Raw genomic sequence first — 19005 nt, 5'->3', positions numbered from 1 at the left:
TCATTATTTATCAAGGTCTCTTCTAATTTGGCTGCATTTTCTAATGTGGTTTTAAAGCACTTAGGACCTTGAAGTTGCAGCCAATAGCTCATTGGTTTAGAGAGGCTTTTAATGAATATATCCATTTTTTCTTTATTTGGGATGTCCCAATGATAGTTGGCAAAGGTATGTCTCTATCTTTGTAGGAACAACTTGAAGGATTCTCTTGAGAGTTGTTTTGTGTTGCACAAGTCAATCATGGTGGTCTCCCTTTCAATGTTATAGGAATATTGTGTGATGAACACAATAGCTAGTTGATCAAATAATTTGATGTTGGAGGGGAGTTTTGAGAACCACTCCATGGCTTGTCCCCCCAAACATCTAGGGAAGAGCTACATCAGGTAGGTTGTGTCATGGAAAAATTTCATACTCAAAGTATAGAATTGTTAGAGATGATCTTGTGGATCAGTTGTGTCGAAATATTTATCATATTTTTGTATATTTTCATATTTTATGGAAATGATCTCAAGGTAATGCTTCTGTCAAACAAGAGGGGACATACTATCTCAAGACTAAATTTTTTCAGTTGAACATTCCCTCGTTTCATTCTTTCCATCTCTAGTTGTAGATCTTGAAGTTTTTGTGTGATGACATCTAGGGGTGATTCTTCTTGATCCATCTTAAGATTGGATACGTCAAAGTCTGAAGGTAGCTTTGCACCTTGTTGTACCAATGATAGCAAATAGCGTTCTTTATGTCATTCAAGTATCTTTTCCATTATGTCCACAAGTTTGGATTTTTTTGAAAATATTCAATCTTTGTTTCAAGGTCATTTTCGTCCCATATGTTAGATGAACCCATTTTGTTGGAAGGTTGTGAAAAGTATCATTTAAAAAAGGGTGATTCATTGACAATGGTGGTTGATAGACAATCATAAGGTGTAACAGGGTCAATGATATTCGGGGATTGTGTAGATTTGATAGTTCATTTTCTATTGTAGCACTTACTTGTATGGGTTATCATTTAGGCTCTTTTTGTTTCATAGCTAGACGTGGATGAGACTCCCCTAATTATTTTTCATTTCGATGGTGTGAGAATTGTTTCTAGGCACAAATGTGTTGGAACATCAAGCTATGTTTCAAAAATGAGATTGGTGACGTTGATGATGATAAAACTCAATTCTGTGAAGTTAGGTAGGGATGGATGTGTGTTTTTGTTCAATTCTAGCTTGATGTATGAAGTTGAGATAATGATGGCTATTGGATAAGAGACCTGATGTCAAGTTGGAACATTGCTTTCTTTAAAGATGGCAATGAATTTTAGGATTCCTCAGTTTTACAGAATGTCAATGAAGGAAAAGGGTATCCAAATCTGTTGTTCATTTATGAATATTGCATGTGCAAATAGCCTCTGTTTTGAGACTTCTCTCAGATGAACTATAGGAACCTTCAAATGTGCTATATTAATGCTTGTATGCATTATTTTATGGTGTGCCAAGCATTGTTCTATAGGGTGTAAGCATTGTTATATATGCAGAGGCACTATTTCATTCTTGAAATGGGTTGTTTGTTCAGTCAAATGTACCAATACAGGATGCAAATGCATTTAAAAAGTGATCAGATGTATTGTTCTAGGTATCAGATCCATTATTTCAAGGTATACAACAATGTATGTGTTTGATTTAGTACTAGTTTGCGGTTGTGTCTGAATTATCTTGGAAGGAGTATAGTCTAAAGTTCATTAACATGTATTTAAGAAGACTCATTCAATTACAATAAGAGTAGAAATTATAGTGAAATAAATATGCACATGCCTAGGAAATTAAAAAAATGGCCTCCTGAAAAGGCTTTCTAATGCTTGTGACTACGAGGTTTTAGTGTTTAATCAATAGTGTTCGTATTAATCTCTCTTGTAACAGAGAGCTTCCCACCAACACTAAGTAGGTTTGACACAATCTTGTGTGAGACTATTAGAGGAAAGCTATGTTTCAAACATGATGACTTGCATTCACTTAGGAATGCAAGATGAAAGGTGTTCTCTCTCACCGACCTTGCTAAGGAAAATATCGATAGGTAGCCCTTCTATAGATGAGTAATCTACCTAGTGAAAAGTAGGAAAAATAGAAATCAGAAGTAGGTTTCAGAGTTTGATCACCCTAAAAGAGTAAGAGCATATCCCTACTACTTCGATCTCTCAAACATGACAAATGAGATTGTTTAGTTATGATCCTTTACTTACAGAAGACAAGAGGGTCCTATTTATTTATATGTTTGTTCATTTCTAGCTTGATTGTTATTGACCCTTATAGAAGGTTTACCATTGTGATAAACTCAGTGAGTTGAGAGCATAGGCATACTTCCAAACATATCAACAAAATCAAACTTTTTACTTCAACTAGGTTATGAATTTGGAAATGTCACAATCTAATTGAAAAGGGTTCAGGCCTACCTGATTCAACACTAGCAAAGACTAGGCATGTTGTTTAGTGTCTTCATTCCCTTCTCACAAATTTTAGTGCCTTGGGAGTTTCTATCAGTCCAGAAGAGACCTATAAACAACTAGAAACCAAGTCTGCAAGTTAGATATGGCAGTTTGTAACTCTGATTAGATGTGCTATAGAAAATGACATATGCATTTTATAAATGTGTAAATGCATTATAATATCAGTCAAATGCATTATTTAAACAAACAAATGCGCTACAGAATTTGGTAAATGTGTTATAGAACAATGGAAATGCATTACAAAACACTTCAAATGCTTTATACAACAATTTAGATGCATTAAAAGATAATGTGGAAGAGCTAAAACAATGTTTAGAAGCATCAAAACATTAGAGAAATCTCACATCCGATGTTTGCGAGCTTGAAAATGTCTTTGAAAGGTTGTTACTTCTGTTATGTGTCTTCCCAAACATTGTAGAACCTATAACAAGTCAAATCTACAAAAAATATAGATAAATACACAGATCTACAAGAAAAATAAAAAATTAGAGAGAAAAGTTAGAGGAAAAGAGGCTTTAAGATGAAGCCCCACTGTGGGTGCCAATTTGTACATGATGAAATCGTGTATTCATGAGACCTTAGCATAGATTGTAAGTATAATAACAATGAACTAATCTAGACTTAAGAAATCATTATTAAATAAAGACTCCATGAACATCTCATGTTTCCCTACCTACAACTACTAAAATTGCTCTCAAACAAGCATCTCAGTGACAATTCTAGAATGGGAGCATGCTATGAATGAAAATCTACAAAAGTCTATGTGAGATCTATGTGGAAATGCAAATTATATGAAGATAATAACACTAGAATGTTAGAATATGTGCATGCATAAGACTAAACAATGCCAAGTGATGTTAAATAACTACTAAAACAACGTAACAATGCTAAAATGGATGATAGCTCTAAATATGCCTATACTGTAGATGCCTAAAAATTGGGTCTCTTTGCTCTTGAATTTCCCTCCTATTTATAGGATTTTAGAAGGGGGTTGGGGTAAGGATCGAGATTTTACTTTTCACTTGAGGGTAATGGTGAAACTGTAAATATGTTATAAGACACCAAGGGGAAAAGTCCAACAGACTTAGTTTGTGAGGATAAATGGGGGATTTTTAATTCTTTTAATTATAAAAAGGAGGATTTTCACTTTTGTGAGGATAAATGAATTTTATTTATTTAATAAATGTTCCATTTAGTTTCAACTTTTGTCTTTTCCTTTTTCCTTTTTTAATTTCATTTTATGATTTTATGAATTGTTTTTTCTCTTTTTAAAGTGTTTTAGGTCCTTTTTGATTTGATATGTGATTGATTGATTAATGACTTGATGTTACCATTGATTTGAAAGTCTGTCGTTTTCCTCTATTATCTAATTTTGTCCTTAATTTTCCTTTTTTGATCGAAATTTGTGTTGTTTTAGGTCTTTGACAATTTTAGGGTGTCTACAATTATTATTATCATTAATTTTAGAAAAGAATTATTTATTTAAATAATAGTAAATTTGAACAATGGTCTATAGGAGTGTAAAATTGAAAATTTTCGCACAAATTTAATTTTTAAATAATATTTTTTAGTTTCATTTGAAAATAATGCCAAGGAAAACACAATTATAAACATTGTAGTGTTTATTGAATATTTGTTTGACACAACTTCCTTTTTGCATCTTACTAATGGATTACAAGTCGATATGAAATGTTGGTGCAAATGAAAGTCATGTAGTTTAACTCACAAATGACACTCATCAATCAATATGAATTATGGAATTTTAATAGCTTTATTTTTATAATGCTCACACCTTGCTTTGAATTTTCCCCTTTGAAATAGTTATACTATAATTTTTCCATTACCAATCATTAAAAAAATAAAGAATATTAACATATAAAATGAAAATTTGATAACATGCCAAGAGTTTCCGTATAGAAACATAATTTAGAATTGTTATAGTTATAGTCATCATCTATCACTATTTTCTTTGTTTGAGAATATGAAATATTATTTGTGAACTATTGTTATAAGTAAAAAAATCTTTTGACTTATCATTCCTCTCAAACAAGCACACAACTACTAGTTTATTAAATTTAAGTCAAGGATAAACACACAATATAATTAAGTTAGACCAATATATAAACTAGATCCTTCACTTTAAAATAAAAATAAAAATAAATTGAAAATTGTTATTTTCTCTACAATACTAAATTTATCATTCATAAAATAAAATTTTCAAATTATCTAAATACATTTATTATATATAAATCATTCTATAACTATACAATAATTTTTACTGAAAAGGTAAACTAAATTAACTCTATTAAAATTATACGACTCAGTGCCAAAATAAACATATTAATTACATCTAGATGTTTAGTAATCGCTAACATATCCTACCCACTAAGTTATTTTGTATTTTGATAACATTAGCTGCTACTAGTGTTGCTTTGGTCTACTTGGCTGTCCATAGGCACGGAACATTGGATCTGTGAAATTTGTGGCTGCATCTTCCCTTCCAACATTAGCACAACTTGCCCCATACTTGGCCTCACTACTTCTTCTTTTTCAATGCATAGCAATGCTACAATAGTTGCTCTTCTCACCTGTTCAATGTCTCTGTCTTTCGCAATACCTTCCTCAAAAATACCAATTGTGTTGCCATTATAAATTTGAGAAGCAACCCATGAGGGAAAGTAATACTTACTCAAGTCTTGAACATTTAAATCTAGATTTCTTCGGCCAGAAATGATTTCTAAGAGTGTCATACCAAAGTTGTACACATCAACCTTGGGTGTAATGGGAAGACCAGAGATCCACTCTAGAGCCAAGTATCCTCTCATTCCCCTCATTGTGGTTAGGACGCGGCTGAAATCTCTACCCACAAGCTTTGCCAATCCGAAATCTGCTAACTTGGGCAAAAAAAAATTATCCAAAAGAATATTCCCGGGCTTGACGTCATAGTGAATGATGCAATCTCTACATTCTTCGTGGAGATAAAGCAACCCTCTTGCAATAACCAAAGCAATCTCAAATCTGGTCTTCCAATCAAGTACCTTTTGTTTATCTGAGAAGAGTAAGGAATTAAGAGAGCCATTAGACATGAAATCATAAATCAGAAACCTTTTTGATCCCTCTGTACAAAACCCTCGAAGCTTGATCAAATTGGCATGTTGTATGTTTCCTACACACCTAATTTCTGCTTGGAATTTCTTCTCATCTTATCTCTGTACAGTCTACATCTTCTTAACAGCTACAATTGTACTGTCTATCAAGTGTCCTTTGTACATTGTGTTGAATCCCCTACTCCCCAGCTTGGACCTAAAATTTCTAGTTGCAATCTTCAACTCGATGTAGCTATACATCCTTAGAAAAGAATTCAAGGAATCTTCATGCCTCTCCATCGATCGTAACTGTTAGGATAAACCATAGACAGAAATAAAAAACTACATGCAAATATAACCAATAACAGAAAAATAATAGAACACACAAAAATGAACACAAGGCACCAAGATTTAATGTGGTTCACCCAATCCCTGGGCTATGTCCACCAAACATCAAGTCCGATCTTATTACAATCCAGAGATTACAACCTGATTACAATCTGTATTCCCTTACAGCCCAATACCGCCGCAAGAACCAATTTCGTATCACCACATTATGAAAAATACCCAACCCTAAGCCCTTTTATACAAATATTAAACCGCTTTAGGGTTATAAAATGTTGGCCATATGTCAGCCATAATATGTCGGCTACCATGTCGGCTACTGCACAGAAAATTTTTTTTCGGGCCGATGCCCAGAACCCCACTATTTATGAAGTATGTACAGTACTTTCCTGATCAGTCACCACAATCTAACAATCTTCCACTTGGGGACTAATCAGGCTCCACACTAAACAACTATCTCCCACTTGGAGACTGATCCTGTAGCAATACCACTACCACATGGGGCTCCCACTGGATCAAACCATCCTGGACTCTACTATTCTTTTATTCATGTTCAGTCTAAAAGACCAACCGAAGCTGAAGAGGAGTTCAGCTTCTCCCTTGTTACAACCTTTGTCAACATATCTGTTGGATTGCCATTGGTATGTATCTTCTCCAGCTTTAACTGTCCATCCTCCAAAATTGACCGAATGAAATGGTACCACAACTGTATGTGTTTGGTCTTAGAATGTAGAGCTGAATTCTTAGCAAGATGAATGACACTCTGACTATCTTTGAACAAATAATTATCCTTCTGAGGATGTCCCAATTCTTCCAAGAAGAACTGAAGCCATATCATCTCTTTGGCTGCCTCTGTAGTAGCAACATACTCTGCCTCTGTAGTGGAGAGAGCATTAATCTTCTATAACTTAGAAACCCATCTCACGGCTGCCCCACCAACAGTAAAGACATAACCTATAGTACTCTGCCTGGTATCAATATCCCCAGCCAAATCTGAGTCAACATAGCCCTGTAAATCAGTAGTACAGCCCCCAAAGTGTAAACACTTATTGGATGTTCCTCTCAAATATCTGAGAATCCACTTGACAGCATTCCAATGCTCAAATCCTGGATGACTCATATACCTGCTAACGACTCCCTCTGCATGTGCAATATCTGGCCTAGTGCATACCATAGCATACATCAAACTTCCTACAGCTGAAGCATAGGGTACCTTGGACATCTTATCCTCCTCTTCCTGTGTCTTGGGACACATCTCCTTAGTCAATTTCAAATGACCAGGTAAAGGTGTGCTGACAGCTTTAGCATTCTCCATAGAGAAACATTGCAACACCTTCTCAACATAATCAGCTTGAGATAGTGTCAATGTTTTGTTCTTCCTATCTCTGCAAAATCTTCATACCAAGGATTTTTTTCGCTGCCCCCAAATCCTTCATAGCAAATGCATGTGCTAATTGGCATTTTAGCCCCTTAATATGATCCATGTTAGACCCAGCTACAAGCATATCATCAACATATAAACATAGAATAATGTAGTTATCATCATCCAACCTCTTAAAATAAACACAGTAATCTGAATGACACCTATTATATCCATGCTCATGCATAAAACTGTCAAATTTTAGATACCATTGCCGAGGTGCTTGCTTCAAGCCATATAAACTTTTCTTCAATTTGCACACTAAGTTCTCCTTACCTTTGACTTCAAAACCCTATGGATGAGCCATATAAATTTCTTCATCCAAATCACAATGAAGAAAGGCTGTTTTAACATCCATCTGCTCTAAATGCAAATCTTCAGTAGCCACAAGACTTAAAACAATACGAATAGAAGTCATTTTAACAACAGGAGAAAATATCTTATCAAAATCAATTCCCTTTTTCTGTGCAAATCATTTTACAACTAACCTGGCCTTAAATCTTTTCTTACCTCCTTCCTCTTCTTTCAACCTGTAAACCCATTTATTCTGTAAAGCCTTTTTACCTGCAGGCAACTTGCACAAATCCCATGTCTTATTTTTCAGCAAAGAGTCCATTTCATCTTTCATTGCAGACTCCCATTGAATCTTAGTATCCACCTGCACAACTTCATCATAACTTTCAGGTTCACCAGCATCAGTAAGTAAAATAGAATACAAAGAGGGAGAAAACCTTTGTGGAGGTCTAATTTGCCTTGTTGACCGACTAACATTCACTGGTGTGTGTGGTATTTGTTGTTGCAGTTGTTGCACATCATGAGGAATGGCTGGAACATCAGCTTTTGGAGTATCATCCAACACTACATAATCATCTTCTTTCTTCTCATGTTGCTGCAACAGATCTTTGTACAAAACTTTCTCATTGAATATGACATCCCGACTTCTAATAATTTTAAGATTTTCAAAATTCCAAAGCCTATAACCAAATTCATTAATGCCATATCCAACAAAGACACATTTCTTTGATTTAGCTTCTAGCTTGGTTCTATTTTCAGAGTCTATATGAGCAAAAGCTTCACAACCGAAGGTCTTGAGAAAAGAATAACTCACCTTCTTACCAGTCCATGCTTCCTCTGGAATACCATAGCCCAAAGGAGTAGAGGGACCTCTGTTAATCAAATATACTACAGTATTGACAGCCTCCACCCACATGTTTAAGGGCAACCCAACATGCAACCTCATGCTCCTTGCGCGCTCCATTATAGTCTTGTTCATGCGTTCAACCACTCCATTTTCCTGTGGAGTCCTTGGAACAATTTTTTGTCTATGAATACCATTAGTGGAGCAATAATTTTCAAATTCATGACTGCAATACTCACCACCATTATCAGATCTGAGACATTTTAATTTCTTACCAGTCTCATTTTCAACCAAGCATTTCCATTTCTTAAAAGTTTGAAATACATCAAATTTCTGTCTAAGAAAATAAACCCATACTTTTCGAGTTGCATCATCAATAAATGTAACATAATAATGAGAGCCACCAAGGGAAGATACCTGGGCTGGTCCCCATACATCTGTATGCACAAGCTCTAATTTCTCCTTTTTGTTTTCCTTCCCTGTCTTTACAAAACTCACTCTCTTTTGTTTTCCATACACACAACTTTCACAGAAATCCATATTCACACATTTTAGACCTGGTAAAACTTTCCTTGAATGAAGTACTTTCATACCTTTCTCACTCATGTGCCCAAGTCTATTGTGCCACAGCGCTGTATCAGAATCTACAGCAGCTATTTGTTCTCCCTGCTCAACTGCAGTAATTGTTCCTGAATATTCATTTTTCTCTGAAACAATCAAAGTAGAAGGAACAATATGACCTGTACAAAGATATAAGGTGCCTACTTTCACACCTTTTTCTACTACAAGGGAACCTTTTGAAACCTTCCAATTTTTATCATTAAAAGTAACTACACAACCCTCATCACCGAGTTGCCCTGCTGAAATTAAATTTCTACTTAGTTTTGGAACATGCCTTACCTCATGTAGTAGCCAATGATTCCCATTCTGCAACTTAATCTTAATTTTTCCCTTTCCAACAATCTGACAGGGTTCATTATCCCCCAAATAAACAAGCCCAAAATCCCCTTGGACATAATCAATGAAATAACCTCTATGAGGTGTAGCATGAAATGAAGCACCAGAATCTAAAACCCATGAATCATCAACACTCTCTAAAGACAGAAGCAAAGCATCCTCTTTGGATTTGTTACTTACCACATTTGCCTCCTTATCTCCATCTGATTTATCTCCTTCATTTTTCTTTCGATTCCAGCAATCTTTCTTTTTGTGCCCTGGTTTGCCACAGTACCAGCAATCATTTGGTCCTCTCGATTGAGACCTCCTCCTCTTTGACTTTCCTCTTGATTTTCCACGATTTCCATAGTTACTTCCTCTTTCAGTCGTTCTGCCCCTCCTTTGTGCATTTAAAGCACTTCCTGATGTAGATCCACCTGAGAATTTTCTACGAGTTTCCTCACTTAAAATAACACTGATCACATCATCATATTTTAGGGTACTAGATCTAGGAACATAATTACTCACCGCCATTACCAAGCCATTCCAGCTTTCAGGCAAAGAACACAAAATCAAGGGAGCCCTAATTTCTTCATCAAAATTGATACCCACAGAAGATAATTGACTAGTAATAGTATTAAACTCATTTAAATGATCTGCAACAGATCCACCTTCTACCATTTTCATATTAAATAAATGCTTCATGAGAAATACCTTATTTGAAGCGGAGGGCTTTTCATATAGTGTCGCTAGCGTTTTCATCAAATCTTCTGTCGTCTTTGCTTTTGTAATATTAAATGCCACCGATGGTGCCAAGCATAACCGAATGCTTCCGAGTGCCTTTCTATCCAAAAGATCCCATTCAGCCTCTGACATAGTTCCCTGATTCTTGGCTTTTCCTTCCAACGGCTTCCATAAATCCTTCTGATATAAATAGTCTTCCATTTGCATCTTCCATAACTGGAAGTTCTGCCCATTAAACCTGTCAACCCTCAACTTACCCTCATCTGCCATCGCTCCCACTCAACTGTGAGACTCTCACTTAACCATGAGACTTTCCTGCAGAGGATAACTGAAAGACAACCTTGCTCTGATACCACTTGTTAGGGTAAACCACGGATAGAAATAAAAAACTACATGCAAATATAACCAATAATAGAAAAATAATAGAACACACAGAAATGAACACAAGGCACCAAGATTTAACATGGTTCACCCAATCCCTGGGCTACGTCCACCAAACAACAAGTCCGATCTTATTACAATCCAGTGATTACAACCTGATTACAATCCGTATTTCCTTACAGCTCAATACCGCCGCAAGAACCAATTTCGTATCAGCACATTATGAAAAATACCCAACCCTAAGCCCTTTTATACAACTATTAAACCGCTTTAGGGTTATAACATGTCGGCCATATGTCAGCCATAATATGGCGGCTACCATGTCGGCTACTGCCCAAAAAAAAATTTTTGGGCCGATGCCCCGAACTCCACTATTTATGAAGTATGTACAGTACTTTCCTGATCAGTCACCACAATCTAACAGTAGCCACTGCCTCTACCGATGCCTCTGCCACATCAAGATTGAAAAGATTTCCAAAGCAACGGCTAGACGACTAACCACAATTGAGGTTTTGAGTTTGAAGGAGGACGATGTGAAAAATCTAACTATTACAGTCACTGATTATTAATCTCCTATCATAAATGATTATTAAACTACTGAAAATAAATTCCCATCTAATATTGAAAAATAACACAACTGCAACTTCACTTATAAAATATGGAAAAAAATGAACAACACAATGAACACAGTATTTTCGAACAAATTGTCCCTAGAAAAGCCCCTAAGGGAAAACTAGTTCTACAGATGAGGAATTATATTAAACTTCAGCAAATCAAGAGATACAAAAATTCCTTGCCTCTCACTAGCAGAACTCCGACAACCTCGTAATTTCTCCCTCTGATATTCCCCATGGCTATCCCCATGCTAACACTGCGCCCTTGCTAACACTGCAACACAATTTTCTATCACTGCAAATTGCTTCTCCAAAACTTGTTCTCCAAATGACCCAATGACCCCTTTTTATACTACTCCTATTGGTAAACCAACTATTGAGATTAAATCAAACCAACGAATGAGATTAAGACAACTCGACAGCCAATAATAGAATTGGTTGCAAGGTGTCCATAAGAGAATCACTAAAATTAGTAAATAATTATCCTTGCAACAACCATTTACTAATTCTTGGCAAGTGGACAAACAGCTGTCCAAACTACCCATAACTAATGCTGCTATACATAGATAAGGACGAACAACTATCCAAGCTACCCATAAATACTACTACTATTTTCGGGTCAGAAATAATAGCTGTCCAACTAACAATAATTAACACTCCCTCTTAGCGAGGAAGCTATTCTGCATGACACCCATCTTATCTCTGAAGAAGATAAATTTGGCCTTTCCCAAAGCCTTCGTCAGAATGTTTGCTACCTACTCATCTGTAGATATGTATTGTAGTCGAACAACTCCCCTTTGTACACAATCTCTGATGAAGTGATATCTAATATCTATATGTTTAGACCTATCATGAAACACTGGATTCTCAGACAACTTGATGCAACTCTGATTGTCACAATGTATCACAGTAGTCTCAACCTTCTGACCAAACAAGGCTACTAACAACTTTCGAAGCCATATACCTTCACATGTCGCCATGCTAGCTGCTATGTATTCTTCTTCTGCTGAAGTTAGAGCCACAGACTTCTGCTTCCTGCTGAACCAAGATACAACTCCTGATCCCAAGCTAAAACAACACCCTGAAGTGCTCCTTTTGTCCGTTGTACTTCCTGCCCAATCTGCATCAGTATAGCCTATCAACCTGATACCTTCACCTTGAACATATCTGATCCCATACTCGACTATACTACGCAAGTAACATAGCACATGCTTAGCCTCTATCCAATGCATTCTCTTTGGTTCAACCATGAACTGACTAAGAGAGTTTACTGCAAATGCTATATCTGGTCTAGTGTTGACCAAATACACAAGCGAACCAATCAACTGTCTATATAAAGTGGGATCTACATCTTTGTCCCTAGTTGTATCTACCTTCCTCCAATTCGTGATCATAAGTGTAGACATGGCTTTGGAATCCTTCATCCCAAATTTCTTCAAGATTTCAATGCAATATTTCCCTTGACCAAGAAAAATCTCCCTATTTGTCTGCCACACTTCCATGCCTAGAAAGTAGTGCATAAGTTCTAAATCCTTCATCTTGAACTCTTTTGCAAGGTTCCTCTTGCAATCCACTATGAGCCCTAGTGAACCTATAAGAAATAGATCATCCACATAAATAACAAGAATGAGAATCTCACCCCTAACCATCAAGTAGTAGAGTTTAGCATCTACTTCACTCTTCACAAAGCCCATTTTCTGCATGTATCAATGCGCTCATACCATGCTCTAGAAGCCTACTTGAGTCCATACAATGCTTTCTTCAATCTGCACATGTGGGTCTCTTTCTTGTGTGCTACAAAGCCTTCTGGTTGTTCTATGTATACCTCCTCTTTCAACTCACCATTGAGAAATGCTATCTTGACATCCATTTGATGGATTTTCCATCCCATCTGTGCTGCAAGTGAGATTACAACTTGTATAGAAGTATACCTGGCAACAGGAGCAAATGTCTCCTCATAGTCTATTCCTCCTTCTGAGAGAACCCCTTTGCCATGAACATTGCCTTGTATTTCTTGATGCTACCATCTGCACCATGCTTTATCTTATAGATCCAAGATGATCCAACTACAGCCCTATTTGTTGGTCTAGGTACTACCTCCCATACACCATTCTGCATTATTGAAGAATATTCCCCAACCATAGCATCTCGCCATACCTGATGTTCTGTAGCTTCCTGATAGCTAGAAGGCTCACTATCTACCAAATGACTAACTAATGCCACATAGTCATTGAACTTGGCTGGTTGTCTTCACCGTCTAGTACTCTTCCTAGGAGCTCCCACAAACTCCTGAGTGTCCCTTTGTATATCTGAAACCACATGGTTCTCGCTGCCAACTGTAGAGGATGAAATGTCAACCTCTAAGTCTTCTAGATGCATTTCCTATTGCACCTGTTGCACCATACTTTGTGAATTTTTACTAACTGAGTCTACACTTGTACTGGTAATTGTACTTGAGCTTTGTTGCTCTTGACTTGGTCTTGGAGCTTCTGTTGGCTGCTCACTCTGATTATCTACTGGCAAATCTCTAGATCTCCTGAATGCCTTGTCCTCCATGAACTTGACATCCCATCGGACAATAATTCTTTTAGTCTCCAGAATGAAAATCCTGTATGCCTTTGAGGTCTCACTGTACCCAACAAAGTACCCCCTCTCTGCAGTTTGATCTAACTTTGTATGTATATCTCCAAGAATGTGGCAATATGCCAAACTCTCGAATATCCTAAAGTGACTAACATCTGGCTTCTTCCCTATGAAAGCCTCCTCTGGTGTCATCTTCCCTAGCACCTTGTGTGGAACTCTATTCTAAATGTAGATTTTTGTATTACATGCCTCTGCCCATAAGTAACAGGGCATGTCCTGGTCATGTAGCATAGCTCTTGCTGCCTCCGATATAGAACGGTTCTTCCTCTCAGCGACTCCATTCTACTGAGGATTGTAAGGAACAGTCCATTCTCTCTTGATTCCTTCTCTGGTACAGAACTCCTGGAAGACATTTCCTTTGTACTCACCTCCATTGTCTGACCGAAGAACCTTTATCTTCTTTCCTGTCAAGTTCTCTAAAAGAGCCTTGAACTCTTGGAATCGACTGAAAACCTCATCCTTAGTCTTCAAGAAGTATATCCAGGTCTTTTTAGATAAATCATCAATAAAAGTAACATAGTACTCATATCCTCTGAGAGATTTTGTCGACATTGGTCCACAAACATCTGAATGTACTAGATCAAGAACACCCTTAGATCTGGTGTCACTCCTTGGAAAAGATGCTTTCGCAAACTTCTCCAACACACATCCCTTACATACATCGTCATGCTCTGTGCTCACCTCTGGAACACCTGTCATCATCTCATGAAGCAATCTAAGTGCTCCATGATGAATATGGCCCATCCTCCTATGCCATAGCTCTCCAAGATCTCTAGGATTACTATTGCTCATAAGTGCCTTAGGAGTATCAAACTGTAATCTATAAAGGCGACCACTCCTAACTCCAATAGTTATGGGTGATTTCCAATCCTTGTGCTTAATCAACAGATTTGTCCCTCTAAAGAGTACATTATATCCCCTATCCTGAAGAACAGATACAAAAATCAAATTCATACCTAAGCCTGACACATATAGCACATCATAAAGTGGAATTATCTTTCCATTCTCCCTCTAAAATTGAACAGTCCCTTTTCCAATAGGGTTGAGTTTGGACAAGTTTCCCATAGAAATCTGGATATTGGTGTCCTCCTCCTTGTAACTGGAGAAGTATTCTCTAACTCCTGTCATATGAAATGATGCCCCACTATCTATATACCAAACACACTGTGAGGTTGAGCTAACCATACAAGCTATGAGTGCAAACTCATCTTCCATTCTATTGGAGAGTTCTTTCGCACTTGCTGAAGCTGCCACCTGCTTCTTACCCTTCTTCCTCTCTGGGCAATCACTGACATAGTGGCCAAACTCATGACATCCAAAGCACTTGACCTTAGAAAGGTCCTTCTTCTTCTTCTCACTTTGTGAATTTGATCCTTTGCTAGATCCCTTCTTTGCTTTCCTTTTACCCACTAGGGCAACGTTCTCTTGTTCCACCTCATTTTTCTGACTCTTGTTGGCCCCATTGACAAGACTTAGTCTAAACTCCTCCTGAGTGAAATTAGTCCATAGTCGATCCCAACTCAGTAAGGTATCTCATCCACTGACAACTTGAACAAAGACACTCCATTGTTTAGTAAACCCATTTAGGGCTATTCTCACTAGCTCGTCATCACTAAGGCTATCCCCAACAGCTACTAACTCATTCTTGAGAAGTCTGAACCTGGTAAGGTAACTTGTGACGTCTTCTCCCTAATTCATCTGGGTATTCTTTAGCTTCTCTCTGAGAATCAACTTCCTGTTGGTGGTAGCATTCTGGTAAAGATTTAGAATGGTGTCCCACATCTTCTTTGTTGTATCTAGCTCTAAGATATGTGGAATAATATGATCCTTAACCATCAAGGATAATTCTCCTCGCTTTGGCATCGTCCTTCCTATATGCTGCAAGCTGTGTTGCATCTGTTGGCACAAGTACAACACTGGTAGCATAATCCTTGATACCATTCTCTTCCAACAATAAAAAAATTCTGACCTTCCAGACACCAAAATTTGAGGCACCATCCAATCTATCCTGATCTCTGAAACTAGTTGAAGCCATCTCAAGGGTTTAAAGCAATAACAAATTTAAAGAGATCAAAATTTATTTCTTAGGGAAAAACTCTTCTACCTTTAACAATGCTCTGATACCATGTGAAAAATCTAACTATTGCAGTCACTGATTATTAATCTCCTATCATAAACAATTATTAAACTGCTGAAAATAAATTTTCAGCTAATATCAAAAAATAACACAACTGCAACTTCACTTATAAAATACGGAAAGAAATGAACAACACAATTAACACAATATTTTCGGACAAATTGTTCCTGGAAAAACCCCTAAGGGAAAACTAGTTCTATAGATGATGAATTATATTAAACTTCACCAAATCAAGAGATACAAAAATTCCTTGCCTCTCACTGGCAGAACTCCGACAACCTCCTAATTTCTCCCACTGATATTCCCCATTGCTATCCCCATGCTAACACTGCACCCTTGCTAACACTGCAAGACAATTTGCTATCACTGCAAATTGCTTCTCCAAAACTTGTTCTCCAAATGACCCAATGACCCCTTTTTATACTACTCCTGTTGGTAAACCAATGACCAAGATTAAATCAAACCAACGGCTGAGATTAAGACAACTCGACAGCCAATAATAGAATTGGTTGCAAGGTGACCAAAAGAGAATCACTAAAATTAGTAAATAATTATCCTTGCAACAACTATTTACTAATTCTTGGCAAGTGGACAAACAACTGTCCAAACTACCCATAACTAATGCTGCTATACATAGATAAGGATGAACAACTGTCCAAGCTACCCATAAATACTACTCTATTTCCAGTCAGAAATAACAGCTGTCCAACTAACAATAATTAACAGACAATTTCTCGGTCTTCAGAAGCGCAGAGGCAGCTACTCGAATGAAGAAACGTGAATTGCTTTTTGATGGAAGAGAGTTGCGCATGTTCAACAAATCTCCAGACCAGATTTCGCACAGCCCCGAAGGTGGACTGAAAGAGAACGCGGTGCAGGAGCAGTTGAGGGGGCAGGCTTTCTGGAAATCCTTCTTTGTGGTTGCATCCGGGTATGACGAAGCGGATTTATCATCAGGCAAAGTGACGCTCGGCTCTATGAATCTGTCCAAACTGCCATTTTGGGCATGGCAGTTTAAGGGGCTCTGCCGAACACAGCCACTGAACCACGACTCTCGCGAATCCCAGGAGCGATTGTCATTTGGGGTGAAACCATCCATGCAATTGCAGAACTGAAGATTGTTGGAGTTGCAGGTACCATAAGCACCGCACAAGCCATAAACGCAACACGGGTCCGCTGGTTGAGACCAGAACATGCTCCATTTACCGTCCTCGAGCAGAACATATGATTGCAGTCCTCCACACTTAACGAGGACAAGACGGAAGAGCGCATTCGTCAAACCCGTCAACGTAAAAGTGAAATACGAACCAGAGTTTGTATTTTCAATGCTCATATTGTATAGGCCTTTGTTTGCCAGTTGTGGAATTTGAGTTAAAATACTCCCGTCCCAAGTTCCACTTGCCGAATACTGCATAGAATTGTTCCATGTTAGCACGAATTGTTTGGCCCCAGATGGATCCACATGAAAGGAGAAAAGCCCGGGAGCAGGATCGTATGAGCTTTTCCAAGAGACGAGCTTTTGCTGCCCACCGAACCTTGTCCCTGGCAACAAAGTGTCAACAGGATAATCGAAGCTCTGCCAAACAGTTTCAGATTTGTTGCCATCACCGAGCATTACGAAATTGCCAGAATCTAATATCACAGCTCGGCAGGCCTTGTTAGATATGTTAGCCGACCAAAGAGATGCACCCCTTGCGTCAAACAGTCCCAGATCACCTTCTATTTAGAGCATCAAAACGCCGGACATGTTTTTCGCCGGAGTCTCCCTGTTAGCCACCCAAACATACGTCCTCTCTGTTACATAGGCATACCAGATGCCGACATACCAGTTATTGGTACCATTTGTGCTGATGAAACCGAATTCAAATGTGCCATTCTTTGAAATTAATGTCTGATTTCCTGTAATCGAGGTGCCCAGGGAAAGAGTATCTCCACCCTCCACCGCAGCGTCAAAAATTGTAAGTCGAAAAAACAATGCAATAATAAAAAGCAGGCTTAAGCAGAACTTTTCCCTGATTTTCCCCATCGTTAGTTATGGAACGAACTCCTAAAGGCTAAGTCAGTCGTAGAAGTTTACAAGGGAATCGCTACCCGTGGATAGTCACTCGTCGTATTCCGCAAAGTGAAGTTCGTTTCTGTGTTTCAATATGGAACAGGATTCGCAAAACTGTTGTAAATAGACAAAGTCTAGCCAAGTCAATTTTTACCGTAAATGTATAAGTCAATTGTATTAGTATGCAAAGTAATTATATTATCATAGTATATAACTAGTTCTTGCATCTTTGAATAATGCAAGGATTGAGCTGATAGTCTTGCATGTTTTATCTATCTATTTATGGGTCCAATATCCCTCTATCACATCATATATCTTTATAAATCTTTTTCTTTATCTCCCTCATCCACTCTTCCTATTTCTTTCCCAACCACTCCCACTCATCTTTTCCTCTCCCTTCATCACTATCCTCCACTTTCATTTTCAACTAATCCATCTATCACATCATATATCTTTATCATTCTTTCTTTTATCTCCTTCTTATTCCTTCCCCTCCTACTATCTCATCTTTTTCTCTTCCTTCAAAATTATCAAATTATCCATCCCTCTAACATTCAAAATTTAGTAAAGCACACAAAAATAAATAGTTTAAAATCAAACCTCGCTTTCTCATTTTAAATTTTGAATTGTATAGAACAATAATAAAATAGCTTACATGTTTTAAAATAATAACTAAGCCTTTGTAAAAATAAGGTTAAACTATAACTATGCAAATATAACATAGTTCAAAAATTAATTAATTATATAGAAATGCAAATATAAAGATACGTTGTATTTTATAATTTTAATTTGTGAAATTAAATATTGAATAATATAGATTAATTGATATCTTAATGTTAAAATAAAAAACAAGAAAATGTAAGAAAAAATTAAAATATAAATATGTAAATTGAAAAGAAAAAATTAAATTTATTTTAAAAAGAAACTTTCTATAGTCAATATTGTAAATTCATTTAAATGAACATAATATTGCTAATATAAGGGAACTTCTATCCATTTGCCAATTCTTCATGTAGAAAAAATCCCC

The 19005-nt window shown here is 37.1% G+C and overlaps 1 pseudogene; it reads right to left on the bottom strand.

The window, feature by feature from the left end:
* Positions 1-4892: 4892 nt before the first annotated feature.
* On the bottom strand, positions 4893-17951 carry LOC149554122 (G-type lectin S-receptor-like serine/threonine-protein kinase At2g19130; annotated as a pseudogene).
* Between the last annotated feature and the right edge of the window lie 1054 nt (positions 17952-19005).

This window comes from Cupressus sempervirens, chromosome 6 (assembly GCF_028749045.1).
Source record: "Cupressus sempervirens isolate cs-2001-9-10 chromosome 6, ASM2874904v1, whole genome shotgun sequence".
NCBI lineage: Eukaryota > Viridiplantae > Streptophyta > Pinopsida > Cupressales > Cupressaceae > Cupressus > Cupressus sempervirens.
The sequence above is the reverse complement of the archived record's forward strand: the minus strand, read 5'-3'. Positions and strand labels throughout refer to the sequence as shown.